This window comes from Arvicanthis niloticus, chromosome 2 (genome assembly GCF_011762505.2).
Source record: "Arvicanthis niloticus isolate mArvNil1 chromosome 2, mArvNil1.pat.X, whole genome shotgun sequence".
NCBI lineage: Eukaryota > Metazoa > Chordata > Mammalia > Rodentia > Muridae > Arvicanthis > Arvicanthis niloticus.
In genome coordinates, this window is record NC_047659.1 from 10,014,830 (window position 1) to 10,030,516 (window position 15,687).

A 15,687-nucleotide genomic window follows, 5' to 3' on the forward strand; every position below is an offset into this window, starting at 1 on the left:
ATGTGAGTATCTGTCTGTGTGTGGCTATGTGCATGTGAGTGCAGGTGACCACAGAGGCCAGAGGCATTAGAACCCTGAAATAGAAACTTGACGGTTCTTTCGAAAATCAGTTCGATGGCGTTTTTGCTGGGACAAACACATGAAGAAACGTTTCCTTAAAGTGTACACAGGTGTGAAAAGCTAAGGCAGACTCCTGAAGGAATGTTTTGCTGAAGCAGACACAGGAGAGAGGATGTTCAAATAAAGCAAGCACATGAAAAGATACATGATGGCCAGGCAGTGGTGGCACACGCCTTTAATCCCAGCACTTGGGAGGCAGAGGCAGGCGGATTTCTGAGTTTGAGGCCAGCCTGGTCTACAGAGTGAGTTCCAGGACAGCCAGGGCTACACAGAGAAACCCTGTCTCGAAAAAAAAAAAAAAAAAAAAAAAAAAAAAAAAAAAAAAAAAAAAAAAAAAAAAAAAAAAAAACCAAAAACAAAACAAAAACCCAAAAACAAAAAAGAAAAGAAAAAAGAAACAGGTCCTAAACAGGTCCACTTCCCCTCCCTTGCCCCCCCCCATCCTTTTTTTTTTTCACTACCTCTGATGGGTGGTGGGCTAAAGAGGGGTTAAAGTGTTTAAGAATTATCATTAAAAATAGGATTTGAAAAAAATTAAAGTTACAGATGCCCCTGCATCTGGAGTTCAAGATTCTAGTTCTCAGGAGGCGAAGGCAGGCTCTGTGATTTTAAGGCCAAGGTAGAGTGACAAGACAGCCAAAGCAACCAAGGCTACCTAGAGAAACTCTGTCTCAAATGAGAGAGAGAGAGAGAGAGAGAGAGAGAGAGAGAGAGAGAGAGAGAGAGAGAGAGCAGTAACTGATTTTAACTGCTGAGCCATTTCTCTAGTTCCTGCAGTGGAAACATTTTTAAGATTCCCCAGCTCTGTACTCCTCAAATTAAAATGTTGATGCCATTTTGGGGCAAAACAACATATCAAAGGGTCACTTTCCTCCTAAGGCTATATTAGATGGGGGGGGGGGGGGGAGGGGGGAAGGGACACATTTCCGCAACTGTCTAAGCAAGCTCGACTTAGGCAGGTGGAAGGGGTGCCTCCCTGTAAATTGGGATTGCAGAGAGCAGCCCCTCACTGGCTTTTGAGGTCATTTTTACAGGGAAGGGTTAGAGTGGGGGGGAACAAAAAAGCCAGCTGTTGAGATAATTGACTGTTAGCACCTGGACAGGAGAGTGGGGGCCTCAGGCTCAAGGCTGCCTGTGGGTAGGTAAGTGCAGGAATGTGTCACGTGGGAGGGGAGTCATTGCAGGGGAGGCAAAGGGCTGGGTACACACCATGGAGTCACAAGTTCAGCAGAGGTTGGGAAACATGGTTTGCAGGATACATTAGGTTTAAGAAACAGACATTCTTGTAAGGAATGGAAACTTAGTAACAATTTATGACAATGTGGCTCCTTAACAGCAATGAGTCCTCTTTTGGTTTCACAGCTACCTGCTTTAAAGCTCAGGGAACTGGACAGCTTCCTCCCAAAGGAACAGAATCACCCACAAGAAGAGAAGCTATGGACGATGATGCACACACACACACACACACACACACACACACACACACTCGCATAGCGACCCCTAGTGGACACAGCTTTGCACAATGGTGAGGTGTGCTGTCAGACACAAAGCACCAGGATCTTCACCAGCCAAAAGAGTGGTCCTTCTGCTCAGCCTGGCGCTGGGTGTGGTCAGAGACAGTGAGGCCATCACTTTGCATTCATGAGGACCACTGTAGAGAGAAGCTCTGAGGAATACAGACACCGGCAACTCAGTTTAGCCTTAACATGCCAGGCCCACGGCCCTGAGAGAAACCTAGGAACAAGAAGAAGCAAAAATTAATTAATTAATTTAATTAAAGCCACACATTACACATTAGAAGTCTCAGTGGGCTCTTACTAGAGAAGACTCAAAGCCTAGTGTTTTTATCTGATTTGGAAAAACCAATTTGGCAGGTTTTAGACCTTGAGTGTCAGAGGACAGCTTGTGCCTTTTCTATATTACATAAATTAAGTTGTGGTTAGGTCTGAATCCCAAGGGAGGGAATAGTTTTGTTTTGTTCTTCTATATTTTATTTCTGGCCATTTTGGCATTTGAAATGAGCCTGGACATTGGGAAAGAGAGGAAGTCAAATCTAATCAATAAAAATAAAATAACTGTTGTTGCTGTTGGAGATAGGATTTCTCTGTGTAGCGTTGAGTGTCCTGGAACTTGTATAGACCAAGCTGTTCTCCAACTCAGAGCTCTGCCTCTGCCTCCCAAGTGCTGGGATTAAAGGCGTGTGCCACCACTGCCCAGCTAAAATGAAATACTTTTTAAAAAGCTCCAAATTGGGGTTCCTATACTGTGTGCCAAAGCACCCTGGGGTGGCACAGTAAACCAGTGAGAGTGTGGCAGAATATTTTAGTTTTTAGAGGGAACATGGTAACACTAAGAACCACTCAGCATTAGACCTTTCGACATTCCTCCCTCTGACCATAAAGCTTGCTAAAACTGGGAGTTTGACAGTTGATTAGAGAGTGCAAATAAGAATTTGAAAGATCTGAGATTCAGTATGAGTGGAGAGTGTGCAGGATGCTGATGATTGATGTGTCTTTGTCCCATCAAACACAGGAGTCTTGGAGCTCTTAATGTTTCATTGCATTATTTATTTAGCGTTGCATGTACACACACGTACCATGGCAAACATGCCAAGGTCAGGGAGAAACTTTCAGGAGTTGGTTCTTTCCTTCACAATATGAGTCCTGAGAAAGTCGGGGCATCAGGCTTGGTGGCAAGTACCCTTACCTACTGGCCCAAGTTTTTATTTGTTTATTTAATTATTCATTCTGAAAGATAGAAAAATCATAAGTTGATCCCCTGAACCCTACTCTTAAAAGCAAAGACATAAAAACCTGTAAGTCAAACACTGTGTTGCCTCAGTCCCAGGAAATTAGCTGACCATTTGAACAGATGGCCCTAACTAAACAAACCTTAAGATTCATGGTGTCAGGATGCTATGGGCCCGAGATTAGCCTGGCCGCGCTTTGAACTATCAGCCCTGGGACAGTTGGTGCCAGGATGCTAAAAGTTTGAGATAAGCCTGACCCCCTTGAACTGGAGCTCATGATATATAGTGTGAAACTAGTTCGAAATAGCCAATTATAAAGTGACACACCATGCATCTTAGGAATTTGAGATCAAATGTATCGATGACCTAGTGACCTGTTCCCCCTCCTTCCCTCTTCCCTAACTCCACTCTCAGCCTTCCCCCTTCCCTAACTCCACCCCCACCTGGTTTGTAGATTCACCCTTAAAAGCTGTAAACTTTTTTTGTTCGGGGCTGCTGAATCTCTCGGCCCCTGCGCGGGCTTGAAGGGAAGACAGCCCTGGCTAGCCAGTAAACCTCTTGCGTTTGCATCAAGTTGTGTTTCTCGTGAGTGATTTGGGGTGCGTCTGCAGTTCTCCACGGATCGTGAGTTCTTTTTCTAGTGGGCCTTACATTTCATTCTCTCTTTTTTTTTCTTTACTTACTTACCTTGTTGGGGGGGGGGGCGGTGTTCAAGATGGATTGTTTGTTTCTGTAGCCCTGGCTGTCCCGGAACTCACTCTGTTCACCAGGCTGGCCTCAAACTCTGAGATCTGCCTGCCTCTGGGATTAAAGGCATGTGTCACCACACCTGGCTTCAGATTGGACTTTAGTGGTGTCTGTACTTTGGTCTGTCTTGTCTGTGTGTGTGTGTGTGTGTGTGTGTGTGTGTGATTTGAATCTCCTTAGGAAAAGTTTTCTTACACAGTAATGTCCCCCACTGGATCCAGAAAGCATTGCTGTAGAGTAAGATCATTTCTTAACACAACTATGCCTCCCTCAGCTCCTCATCCTGTGCCCCCTTCCCACATCCCACCCTTAGTGCTGTGTCCTGAAAAGCTCTCAGTACACCAAGGAAAGAAAGGTCTCTCGCATCAACATTAAACACAGGCTGTCTTCCTAACCCCTACATGCTTCCTGCATCTCCGTGCTCCCTCCCATCCTCCACCCTTTGTCTATGTGTTCCCACCCTCTCTCTCACTAGTCACCCCAGAGTCAGCCCAGCTGGGGATGTGGCTCAGCCTAGAGTGTTCCCTGCCCACAGACAGTAAGAGCTCTGGGCCCCTTACCTCTCTGAGCACGTGCCTTCTGACTGATGCTGCCCACTCCTTCCTTCTAGAAAGGATTTCCTCCATTTGCACAGACCCAGGCCCTGGGCTCCTTGTCCTGCGTGGTCTTTCTCTTCAAATCAGGAACAGATAGACTAAGGTAGGGGCAGTCCTAGGGTTACTACCCCTCCTCCCCACCTACTACCCTTCCACCCTTCCTTCCCACCTACTACCCCTCCTCCCCACCTAATAATACCTTCCTTACCACCTAATACCCTCCTCCCTACTTACTCCTCCTCCTCCCCACCTATTATTTCTCCTCCTCACCTAGGACCCTTCCCACCCTTGCTTCACTGGAGGTATCTTAAGTGCCTCCCACAGGGAGAGCATGGAAGGCCGCTGGCTTTGGGTCCCTGTCCAGTTGTCCATTACTAAGATCTTGTTGCCCCATGTGGATCTCCATTCTCCTCTTCACAGGGACCCTGTCCTCTGATGTCCTCTTTTTTTTTTTTTTTTTTTTTTTTCCGAGACAGGGTTTCTCTGTGTAGCCCTGGCTGTCCTGGAACTCACTCTGTAGACCAGCTTGGCCTCGAACTTAGAAATCCGCCTGCCTCTGCCTCCCAAGTGCTGGGATTAAACGCGTGTGCCACCACCGACCGGCCCTCTGATGTCCTCTTAATCCCCAAGACCCTCCCTTCTTTTTAGGCTGTGACATAATTCCCCCTTGAATACATCACAGCTTCACGCTAGGTCCCCAAAGGAGCTGTTAGAGCAGATATTTGGTTCCCAGAACAAAACTAGCAGTTGTTGAGCAGAGTGGATTCCCAACATCTGAAGACATCTGTTTGCTACATCCCACCCTGGGGCTTGACGAGCCTTCGGGAGCCTCAGCAGAGCTGCTCGCCCAGGAGCTGTTTCAGTACATTGCAGGATTCACTTAAGAGACTCAGGATACTCCTCCTCCCTCAGTTCCCTGTGATGAGGCCCCATGGAGGAGGAGGGGAGGGGACTGTCACATGCTGAGTCCCAAGCCAGGTCCCTTTCTCTCATGTGTTTTCTTCTCTTGCTGTATTTATTTTGGTGTGTGTGTGTGCATGTTCACACACATACGCATGTAGAGGCCAGTGATGGGTGCCCAGCTTCCCCGATTGTTCTCTGCCTTATTGCACTGGTTTTTGTTTGTTTGTTTGTTTGCTTTGTTTTGTTTTTGAGACAAGGTTTCTGTGTGTAGCCCTGGCTGGCCTGGAACTCATATGTAGACCAGGGTGACCTCAAACTCAGAGATCTGCCTGCTTCTTTCTGCCTTCTGAGGATTAAAGGTGTGCACCACCTGGCTCTGTGAGAATAAATTGTAAAAATGAAATTTTAGGTCTCAACGTGAGAGTTTCTTAGGTTCAGAGTTTCAATTTACACTCAAGTGTTAGCTGCCCCTGGGGTGCATTCCAAGGGCTTGAATAAACATTTCAAAGGCACAAAAGGCCCAAGATAGAGGCAATAAAACACCTGGGTAAACGGAAGTCACTTGAAAGGAATTCTCCCAGGAGCAAGATATAGATGTAAATTAGGATAATTGGGAAGGGGGCTAGATGGAAACCAGGCTTGGGAACGGATGTTTGAAATATCCAATCATATGTAACCGCGCCAAACTTCCCCTTCTCCCCCCCCCCAACCCCTAACCATAAATATCCCAAGTTTCCTGGGCTGGGGGTCGGAAGCTCTATCTCCTGCGTGAGATATGTTCCGGCCCGAGGGCCCTCGTCATTAAACCTCTGCAATTGCATCAAGATGGTTTCTCGTGTATCCTTGGGTTCGTGCAGGTCCGGACTTGGGTGAGAGTCCCCTTTTGGGGGTCTTACAGCTGTAGTCTGAAGCCAAGGTGGGTGTTGGGAATCCTACTCCAGGCCCTCACAACACTTTACTGACAGAGCCATCCCCCAGCCTCTGATTGTTTACTTACTATGTGCAAGACAGGTCTTACTATACAGCCTGTGTTAGCAGAGAGCTCTAGATTCTCCTGCCTCCCCCTCCAAGAGTACTGGAGTTATAGGCATGAATATCCACCCCTCCCCCATTCTGTTTTGTTTTGTTTTGTTTTGTTTTGTTTTGTTTTGTTTTTGTTTTTGTTTTTCGAGACAGGGTTCCTCTGTGTAGCCCTGGCTGTCCTGGAACTCACTCTGTAGACCAGGCTGGCCTCGAACTCAGAAATCCGCCTGCCTCTGCCTCCCAAATGCTGGGATTAAAGGCGTGCACCACCACCGCCTGGCCCCTCCCCCATTCTTATCCTTTGGTTGGCTGGTGGGTTGGTTGGCTGAGTTTTTCTCTGCTTAAGATAGGATTTCACCATGTAGCCCTGGCTAGCTGGAACTTCCTATGTAGAATAAATTGGCCCAGGACTTCTTTCTCTTTCTCTTTCTCTCTTTCTTTTTTCTTTCTCTCTTTCTTTCTTTCTATTAGATTTATTTTATGTGTATGAGTGGTTTGCTCACATTTGTGTAGCGTGTACATCCTAGAATTGGAGGTACAGACAGTTGTGAGTCACCACGTGCCTGCTGGGAATCAGCGCAGGTCCTCTGCAAGAACTAGAAGTGCCCTTAACCGCAGAGTCATCTCTCCAGCTCTCCTGTCTGAGTTTCTCAAAGCACGTTTAGACCCTCTGATGTCACTGTATCGCCCTGTTACTCAGTGCCCCACTGAGAGCCATAGAACGGAGAGATTAGACCACATCGGAATTGAGTTTGTGTGGCGTATTTTTCGCTTTGCTTTCCATTTCACAAGTAATAAAATCAATGGGAAATAGTTAAATCTATACTCAGAATTAAATTAATCCAACTTGGCCTCAAACTTACGATTCTCCTGCCTCAGTCTCCCAAGTGCTGAGACTGTAGACATGAGCCTGGTTCTAAATATTTAAGATTTATTTTGTTATTACCTGTGTGTGTTGTGCTAGGTGCACACTTTGTCAATGAATTATAGTCCCAGCCAAAACTTTCTTTTTGGTGCTGGAGCTCAAACCCAGGAGGAAGATTAAGAGTTCAAGGACAGCCTTGACTACCTAGTGCATTCAAGGAAGCCTTCTTTAACACACAGACCAATTAAACTAACTAAACAATAATACAATGCAGCAGCTATAACATTAGGATATTTATAGACAGAGCTTCTGCCTGTTAAAACCCACATTGTGGTGTCTGCTCCTCCTAAATGGGTGGGTGGGTACTGAGGTGATTGAGAAATCTAGAGAAGAAATCTGAGATGTCCACTCTTTTTTTTCCTAATATTTTCTTATATTATTTTATATACGTTGGTGGGTTTTGCCTGCATGTATATCTATGTGAGAATGTCAGACTCGTTGGAACTGAAGTTACAAACAGTTGTGAGCTCCCATGTGGGTGGTGGGAATTGAACCTGGGTCCTCTGGAAGAACAGCAAGTGCTCCCAACTGTTGAGCCATCTCCCTAGTTTGGAGATCTCTGCTCTTTACACAGAGGGGAAGAAGCTAGCATGCCCCTGGAGCCAAAGCAACATCCTTCATCTCTCTGGAAAGCAGAGCCTGGAAACCATCATCCAGACACAGGCTGACCCCGCCCCCTACCGGTGGCCAGGAGGAGCATCAGGAGCCTGAGGGCTTCATCTAGGCCAATTGGGAGCTCCAAGACTGAGGTGTGCCCTTGGTTTGCATACCTCTTGTTGCTGTTACATAAATTCACCCACTTATTGCAAGCTGGGGATGTTTCAGATGGTTGCACTTTCCTGGTCCTTCAGTTCCTTCAGTCCTCTGGAGGCCAACTTGACTGTGGCAACAGAAGTATGATATGAGCCCTGGTGCTTACTAGCCGCCATTTCCACGCAAAACCCAAGTAACAGGTACTGCGCAAGGCCATCTCTTCTCTTTTAGAGAAGAGGGAGCTATACTTGGGATGTTACCAATTTCTATTTTCTTCAGCATTTGCCTGCAGTCCTTCTGGGTGTATTTCATCATGTCACTGGGACACAAGAGAAATATATATAATATGTAAGATATAACATGTAATGTGTAATATGTGGTATGTAATATGTAGTATATGATACATAATTACGTTATGTAATTATATAGTATTGTATATATTATATGTCTACATTACATGTTATATATCAGATACCATATATCATATATAACTATATATAATTCTATATTATACAGAACATATATTATGTATATAAACTATATATATAAGCCCACCCTCCCCTCCCCTTCCCTCCTGCCTTCCTGTCCTCTGCTCTCTTCTATCGCTTCCCTTTCTGTCCCTCTTCTTTCTTTTTGATTTTTTAAAATTTATTTTAGGTATATGAGTGCTCTATCTGCGTATACACCTGCAGACTAGAAGAGGGCATCAGATCCCAGTAAAGATGGTTGTGAGCCACCATGTGGTTGCTGGGAATTGAACTCAGGACCTCTGGAAGAGCAGTCAGTGCTCTTACCCGCTGAGCCATCCCTCCAGCCCCTCATTTTTATTTTTTATTTTATTTATTTTATTTTTTTGAAACGGTCTCACTGTGACACCTTGGCTAGCCTGGAACACTCTACGTAAACCAAATCAAGCTGGCCTCACATTCCCAGAGATCCACCTGCCTCTGCCACCTGAGTGCTGGGATTAAAGCTGTGCCCCACCACACTGAGCCCCCAGCACCTAGAACAGGTCCCAGCACACCTGAGGCACACACACATTTGGTGAATGAGGAAGGTGTTTATAAGAATGAGCTCTGAGTGGGGCCGACCTCAGATGGCGCCATCACTCTGAGCTGACCATCGGGAGCAGTGAACAAAGCAGCCCTGACTTTCTACGCTTGTTTATTCCTTCCACACAGGAAAGTGAAGGCGCTGCTTTTGTCACGGGCTGTCCACTGACACCTGGATCTAGTCCCCATCCAAGACAAACGTCCACGTCTCCAGGTGCTTGCTCACAAGCACTGCCCAGCTGGGACCCTTATTGAATATTCAGCCCATTCCCAGCCAGTTGTGTGCAGTTCTGTTCTAACTGCAACTGGCCTTGGGGAGAGGCTAAGGTGTATAGGTGGGGAAGAATGGGGGGGATCACCCACACTCCCTCGTCATTAATTGGTTTGTCAATGGGACATTGAGAGGATCGAGCCATTGTTTAGGTCTCTCCCAGCACAGGAATTTTAGCAACAGTGACTTGGGTCTTGTATGGCTTTGGATGCAGCTTACATGAATGGGAACGGGAGCAGGGGCCTTCCAGGTCCTTCCTTTCCATGGTCAGCAGAGTTTCCATAGCAGCCTGAGATGGCCTAGATACACCCAGGACCCCAGCACTCAGGAGGCTGAGGCTGAGGCAGAGGATGAGACACACTGGGAGATTCTGGCTAAGACACAAACAGCTCTTGTAACTACACCGCTGTTTGCTTCCTTACTTCACAGTGGCCTAAGGGCAGCACCCTGATCTGTTAGCAAAGTAGCCTGGCCCGAGCAGGAAGGAACAGGAGAGGGATTTTTCTGATGGCTGCATGGTAGAGGTAAGGCCATCTGACAGGTGACAACCCTGGCAGTGAAGAGCCCAGGCTTCAGGATTATAAAGGCATGGGAAAGTCAGGCAAGACAGCTTATGCCTGCAATCCCAGGCATAGGGAAGGGGATAGGCGTTCAGGTCATGCTCAAGTACAAACTGAGTTTGAGGCCAGCCTGGGCTACATGGGGCTCTGTCCCAATAATAAACGAACAGATACTAAGTAAACTTGTAAGAAAAGAAAGAAGGGAAGGTGCCTAACATTTAGTGTGCAAAATTTGAGGGAATGTCAAAACCTCAGTAATGAAGACAGATAATTATCTGGTACAATCTGTTTTGGTCCTGGGTTCCTTTTACTCCAGTCCCAGGGAGTCTTAATACCTTCTTCTGTCTTCCCCGGGTGCCAGACAAGTGGTGCACAGATATACTTTTAGACAAAACACCCATACACATAAAATTAATTTTTTGGTTTTTCAAGGTAGGTTTTCTCTGTGTGACCCTGGCTGTCCTGGAACTCACTCTGTAGACCAGGCTGGCCTCAAACTCAGAGATCCGCCTGCTTCTGCCTCCCAAGTGCTGGGATTAAAGGCATGCGACACTATACCTGATCAAAAATTTTAAAAGTTTCACCTGTGATAGCTAGTACACTTTTTTGCTTTGTTTTGGTTTTGGTTTTTGGTTTGTGTTTGTGTGTGTGTGTGTGTGTGTGTGTGTGTCTGTCTGTCTGTCTGTCTGTCTGTCTGTCTGTCTGTGTGTGTCTGTGTCTGTGTCTGTGTCTGTGTGTGTGTTTGTTTTCTCTGTATAACAGTCCTGGCTGTAACTGGAACTTGCTCTGAACACCATGCCTCCAACTCAGAGACATCTTCCTGCCTCTGCTTTCAGAGTGCTGGGACTAAAGGAGTGCCACCATCCCAAGCTGTACAATACTTGTGCAGTCCTGCACATGCCATTACAACAGTGTCTGTGTCAGAGGACAACTTGTAGAAGTTGTTTTAAAGCCGCAAGCCTATATCAGGCAGATTCTGTGCTGTTCTCACCCATATCTGAATCATATGCTCCTTGTTATTTGCTGTTTGAGTCTCCCCTGGGCTGTTTCCCATCTGTCAGTCTGTCCTCAGGGAGGACTTCTCTGGCCATGTGTTCATGGTCCATCTGCTCTCCTGGTGGCCTCCTCCTCTCTCTCTTCTCTCTCTCTCTCTACTACCCAACCTCAGGCTCTAGCTTTTTATTGTCCAGTGGCTTTAAATTGGGAAACACAGTTTACATAACAAAGGCCAGTGTAATGAGGATACTCTCCTCTGGATGGCAACCAGATCTTGGGATTCAGAATTTAGCATTTGTATACACAGCACAGACCAACCCCCACCCAACAGACTATATAGGACATTCGCTGGAATCATGATTGTTTAAAAGGTTGCCATTGTAGCCCAGCAGCAATGGCCCATGCCTTTGATCCTGGCACTCAGGAGGTAGAGGCAGGGGGATTGCTCTGTAAATTCGAGGCCAGCCTAGTTTACAGAATGAGTTCCAGGATAGACAAGGCTAGACAGCCAAGGCTAGACAGACAAACCCTGCCTTGAAAACAGGACAACAGCAACAAAACAATTCCCATTTGTTTTGTGTAGACAGAAGCATGGACCAGGTGGACAAGGTGCCAGGAAGTTTCACAAGAATGGGGATGACCAGTTGGGGGAGCCCCAGGGTGACAAGGGCAGTGGTGCACACAGGAGTTGTTTCTTCAGGAGAGGAAAGGAAGCCTGAGAGTTAACACATCATCCGACAGTTCTCTGTGTATGCATGCATGCATGCACGTATGTGCCTGTGCCTGCTCACATCTTGGGGCCGGACATGGGGAATGTCCTCCATAGAAGCTAGATCTCCAGATCCCCTTTGACCCTAGAGTTGCCTCCCATCTGTGGCTATGTCCCAGCTACCATCAGGGGGCAGTGACATCTTCCTGGTCTATGATGCAGCCTGAGGAGTAAGTAGGGAAGAGCAAGAGGCAGACAGCAGATGTCCCCATGTACACAGATGTCCCCATGTACGCAGATGATGTCCCCATATACATTGCTGAAGCCCGATGCCCCATGACCTCAGCCTCCAAGACCATGCATTCTTTGCAGAAGAATCATATAGGAGGGGAAGGGTCAGAAATTAAATCCTAAACCAACCTGGGCCCCCTAGAATCTGAAAATCAGGGCTCTCTTCTTTTTCTTCCTCTCTTCCTTCCTTCCTTCCTTCCTTCCTTCCTTCCTTCCTTCCTTCCTTCCTCTCTCCCTCCCTCCTTCCCTACCTTCCCCCTTTCCTCCTCTTCTGATTTGTTTTTCTTTTTCTTTTTTCTTTTCTTTTTTTTTTTTTTTTTTTTTTGAGACATGCTTTTACTGTATCCTTGGCTGTCCTGGAACTCACTCTGTAGACCAGGCTAGCCTCTCACTTACAAAGATCCACCTCCCTCCACCTTCCAAGTGCCAGGGATTTGAGACATGCTTTTACTGTATCCTTGGCTGTCCTGGAACTCACTCTGTAGACCAGGCTAGCCTCTCACTCACAAAGATCCACCTGCCTCCACCTCCCAAGTGCCAGAGATTAAAGGCGTTCACTGCCGCTGCTACCACCATCACCATCCTGCTTTATTTATTTAATTGTTTAAGATTTATTTATTTTACATGCATACTGTGTGAGCCAGCTTGGGTTTGTACATACTATGTGTGGACAGGAGCCTGTAGAAGTCAGAAGCGTGTGTCTGATCCCTTGGAACTGAAGTCACAGGAGGCTGTGAGTCATCCAGTGTGGGTGCTGGGATGGAATACATGTAGGTCCTATGCAAGACGTGTGTGAGCTCAATAGCTGAGTTGTCTCTATAGCTGCCTTTTATTTATTTTTAATTATATTTATTTTGGGTGTGTCTGCCTGTGGGGGTGAGTGGCATGTGAGTGAGTGGGGGAGGGGAGCAGGGTGTAGAGTTCAGGAGTTGCGTCTGTCCCTCCACCAAGTTCTGGGGATCCAAATCGGGTTGTTAGGCTTAGCAGCAGATGTCTATGCCCACTGAGCCATCTTGCTGGCCCGGGGCTGTTTCCTGCGTTTCCTTTCTGCTTACCAGGCTTCTGACAATCACCCCAGGTCTCTCTGAGGTCAGCCCGAAGCTTCGTCTTCCTCCCCTTTACTGGCTTCCAAGCTACCCAGCCTGCCTTGGGGAGTGGCTGGGACTCCAGACCAGGGTCTTTCTCTTCCCTCTCTCTGTCTCTCCCCTGGGCACCCTCAGCATCTCTGAGGGTACATTCTTGCTGGTTTTCTGCTTTCCCTGTTTCTAAGAGCTGTTTCATTTTCAAGTCAGTCTGGCTGGCTGATCCTTCAGCTCCTTTGTAGCACGGACTGGAAACTCATTGTTACATGATTGAAAAAGGTTTGGGGTGTAGCTCAGTGGTGTGGCACTTGCCTATTGTGCGTGAAGGGATGGGTTCAATCACTAATACCTCGAGTGTGTGTGTGTGTGTGTGTGTGTGTCTAGGCATAACACCACACACCTGTAATCCTAGCACTCCAAAGATGGAGGCAGGAGGGTCAGGAATTTAAGGTCATCCTTCCCTATACAGGGACTTTGGTACTAACCTGGGATACATGAGACCTTGGAAAAACAGTGTGTGGGGGTTAGGGGGTAGAACAAAGCCAGCATCAATACCATTGCCACCAGACAAGCTAGGATGAAAGGCCAACAATGACAAATGCCAGCAGGAATATGGAGCAACTAGAGTGCTGGTACATCCCTCATGTGGACATAAAGCATGACAGGCATCTTGGGGGGAAAAAAAGTGTTTGCTGATCTCTAGCAATACAGACACTTCCTCTCTGAACCAGAAATTCCATTCTTGGCTATTTGTGCAAGACAAATGAAAATGTGTACTAATCATAAGACTTGCAGACATGTAGTCACACATTCTTGTTCATAACCCCTAACCTAAATGTCCCTCAACAGGGGACTAGACCTAGACACTCTGTACTGTGTCCACATAGGGGAATATTATAGCAATAAGAATGAATGGCCTACCAGCAGGCAACAATATGGATTCCTCTCAGGAACAGTGTGTGCAAAGAGGCCAGACAAAAAACCAGCCATGTGTGGGGGTGCAGGCCTTGGTCCCAGTGTTCAGGAGGCAGAGGAGGAATGCATTTCTATGAGTTTGAAGCCAGCCTGGTATACATAGGGAGTTCCAGGCCAGACAGAGCTACACAGTGAGACCCTGTCTCAAAAAAAATCGATGATGATGATGATACATTATTGTCTGATCCCATTTACATGAACTTCTACTACAAATGAAATTGTTTTGTTGTAATAAAAGTCAAAATAGTGGTTATCTCTGAGCAGAGTGGCACATGCCTTTAATCTCAGCACTCCAGAGGCTGAGGCAGGTGGATCTCTGTGAGTTCAAAGCCATCCTGTTCTACAGAGTGAGTTCCCGAACAGCCAGGGAGACTCTGGTTTGTTTTTTTGTTTGTTTGTTTGTTTTTGTTTTTTGCCTGAATGTATGTCTTATACCACGTGTGTACTCAGTGCCCACAGAAGCCAGAAGAGGGCATCAGATCACTTAAAACTAGAGTCATGGACAGTGGTGAGCTGCCATGTAGGTGCTGGAAGTTGAACCTTTGTCCTCTGGAAGAGCTGGTAGTACCCTCAGCCACTGAACCATCTCTCCTGCCCTGAGACCCTGTTCTCTCTCTGTCTCTCTGTCTCTCTCTGTCTCTCTCTGTCTCTCTGTCTCTCTGTCTCTCGCTCTCTCTCTCTCTCTCTCAAAGTGATTGTCTGTGAAGTAATGAAGCCTGTCAGTGAGAACTTCCTGGTTTTCTGGTTTCTAAAAGTGTTTTATATAAGCTGAAGAGACAGCAGGATGCACACACAAGTGTACTCATGCATATGTGTGTACCATATACACACACAGAAAGATATCATGTAGCCCAGGCTAGCCTGGAACTAACCATACAGCCCAAGCTTGCCTCCATCTTGCAGTGATCCTCCTGACTCAGCTTCCCAAAATATGTGCCACTGCATCCAACCCAAATCATAATTTTTTTTCTTAATTTATGAGTGTTTTGCTGCATATACACCTGCAGGCCAGAAGAGGGCATCAGATCTCCTTTTGGATCGTTGTAAGCCACCAATTGAACTCAGGATCTCTAGAAGAGCTGAGCCATCTCTCTCATACTTTTGAGACTCACTGAGGGGTTAAACTGTGGCACCAAGGCAGTTGCTGGCACATAACTGGGGAACCCATCCCCCGCCCATCTCCCTGGGTCCTTTTAAGTGCTAGCTACAGGTAGAAACAAAAACAAACTAATAGAACCGAACAAACAAACAAAAAGCGTCACTGAGAAGGGCTGAGTGTTGTGGCTCAGTGGTAGAGCATTCGCCTAGCATACTCAAAGTCCTGGGTTTCACCCCTAGCACCACATACTCCCACCACTTGGGAGGTAGGGGCAGGAAAATCAGGAATCCAAGATTATCTTGGTTACCTTGTTACTTTGAAGCGTGAGCCCCTGACTCAAACAAAACCAAAATCCCTGTCACAGCCTAGTGTAAGCTGGGCCTTTTTGTAAAAGCAAACAAAGGAAAGAGAAAGGAACAAACAAATACAGACTGACTTTGTCTCCCAGATCAGCTTTCTGGCCCTGCCTGAGCCCGGAGGGATCCTTCTTTCCCATTGGGAGCAGCCTTAGGGAAGATTTCCACAAATCAGGCCTAGACAGCTTAGCTGACACCCCTGCAATACTTTCTCTCTCTCTCTCTCTCTCTCTCTCTCTCTCTCTCTCTCTCTCTCTCTCTCTCTCCCTCTCTCTGTCTCCCCTTCCCCTGATGGCCTGGCTTGTGCCACCTCCTCCCACAATGCCATCCTGCCTGGAGGTGTACACCCTCCCAATTGGAGTGTATCTGCCTGCCATTTACAGAAACCAAGTCTAGGGTGACCAGTCACTCAAGTACAGCTGATGGTTTCCTGTGTGCCAGAGAGGGATGATTTCTAGTCTCTGGGATTCTTTGAAAGTC

The 15,687-nt window shown here is 46.8% G+C and overlaps 1 non-coding gene across 1 annotated transcript; it reads left to right on the forward strand.

Moving 5' to 3' along the window:
* Nucleotides 1-14,833: 14,833 nt before the first annotated feature.
* LOC117704823 (small nucleolar RNA SNORA76) lies at nucleotides 14,834-14,964 on the forward strand. The gene has a single exon (XR_004606341.1). It is a non-coding gene; the product is annotated as a small nucleolar RNA SNORA76 (small nucleolar RNA).
* Nucleotides 14,965-15,687: the final 723 nt, after the last annotated feature.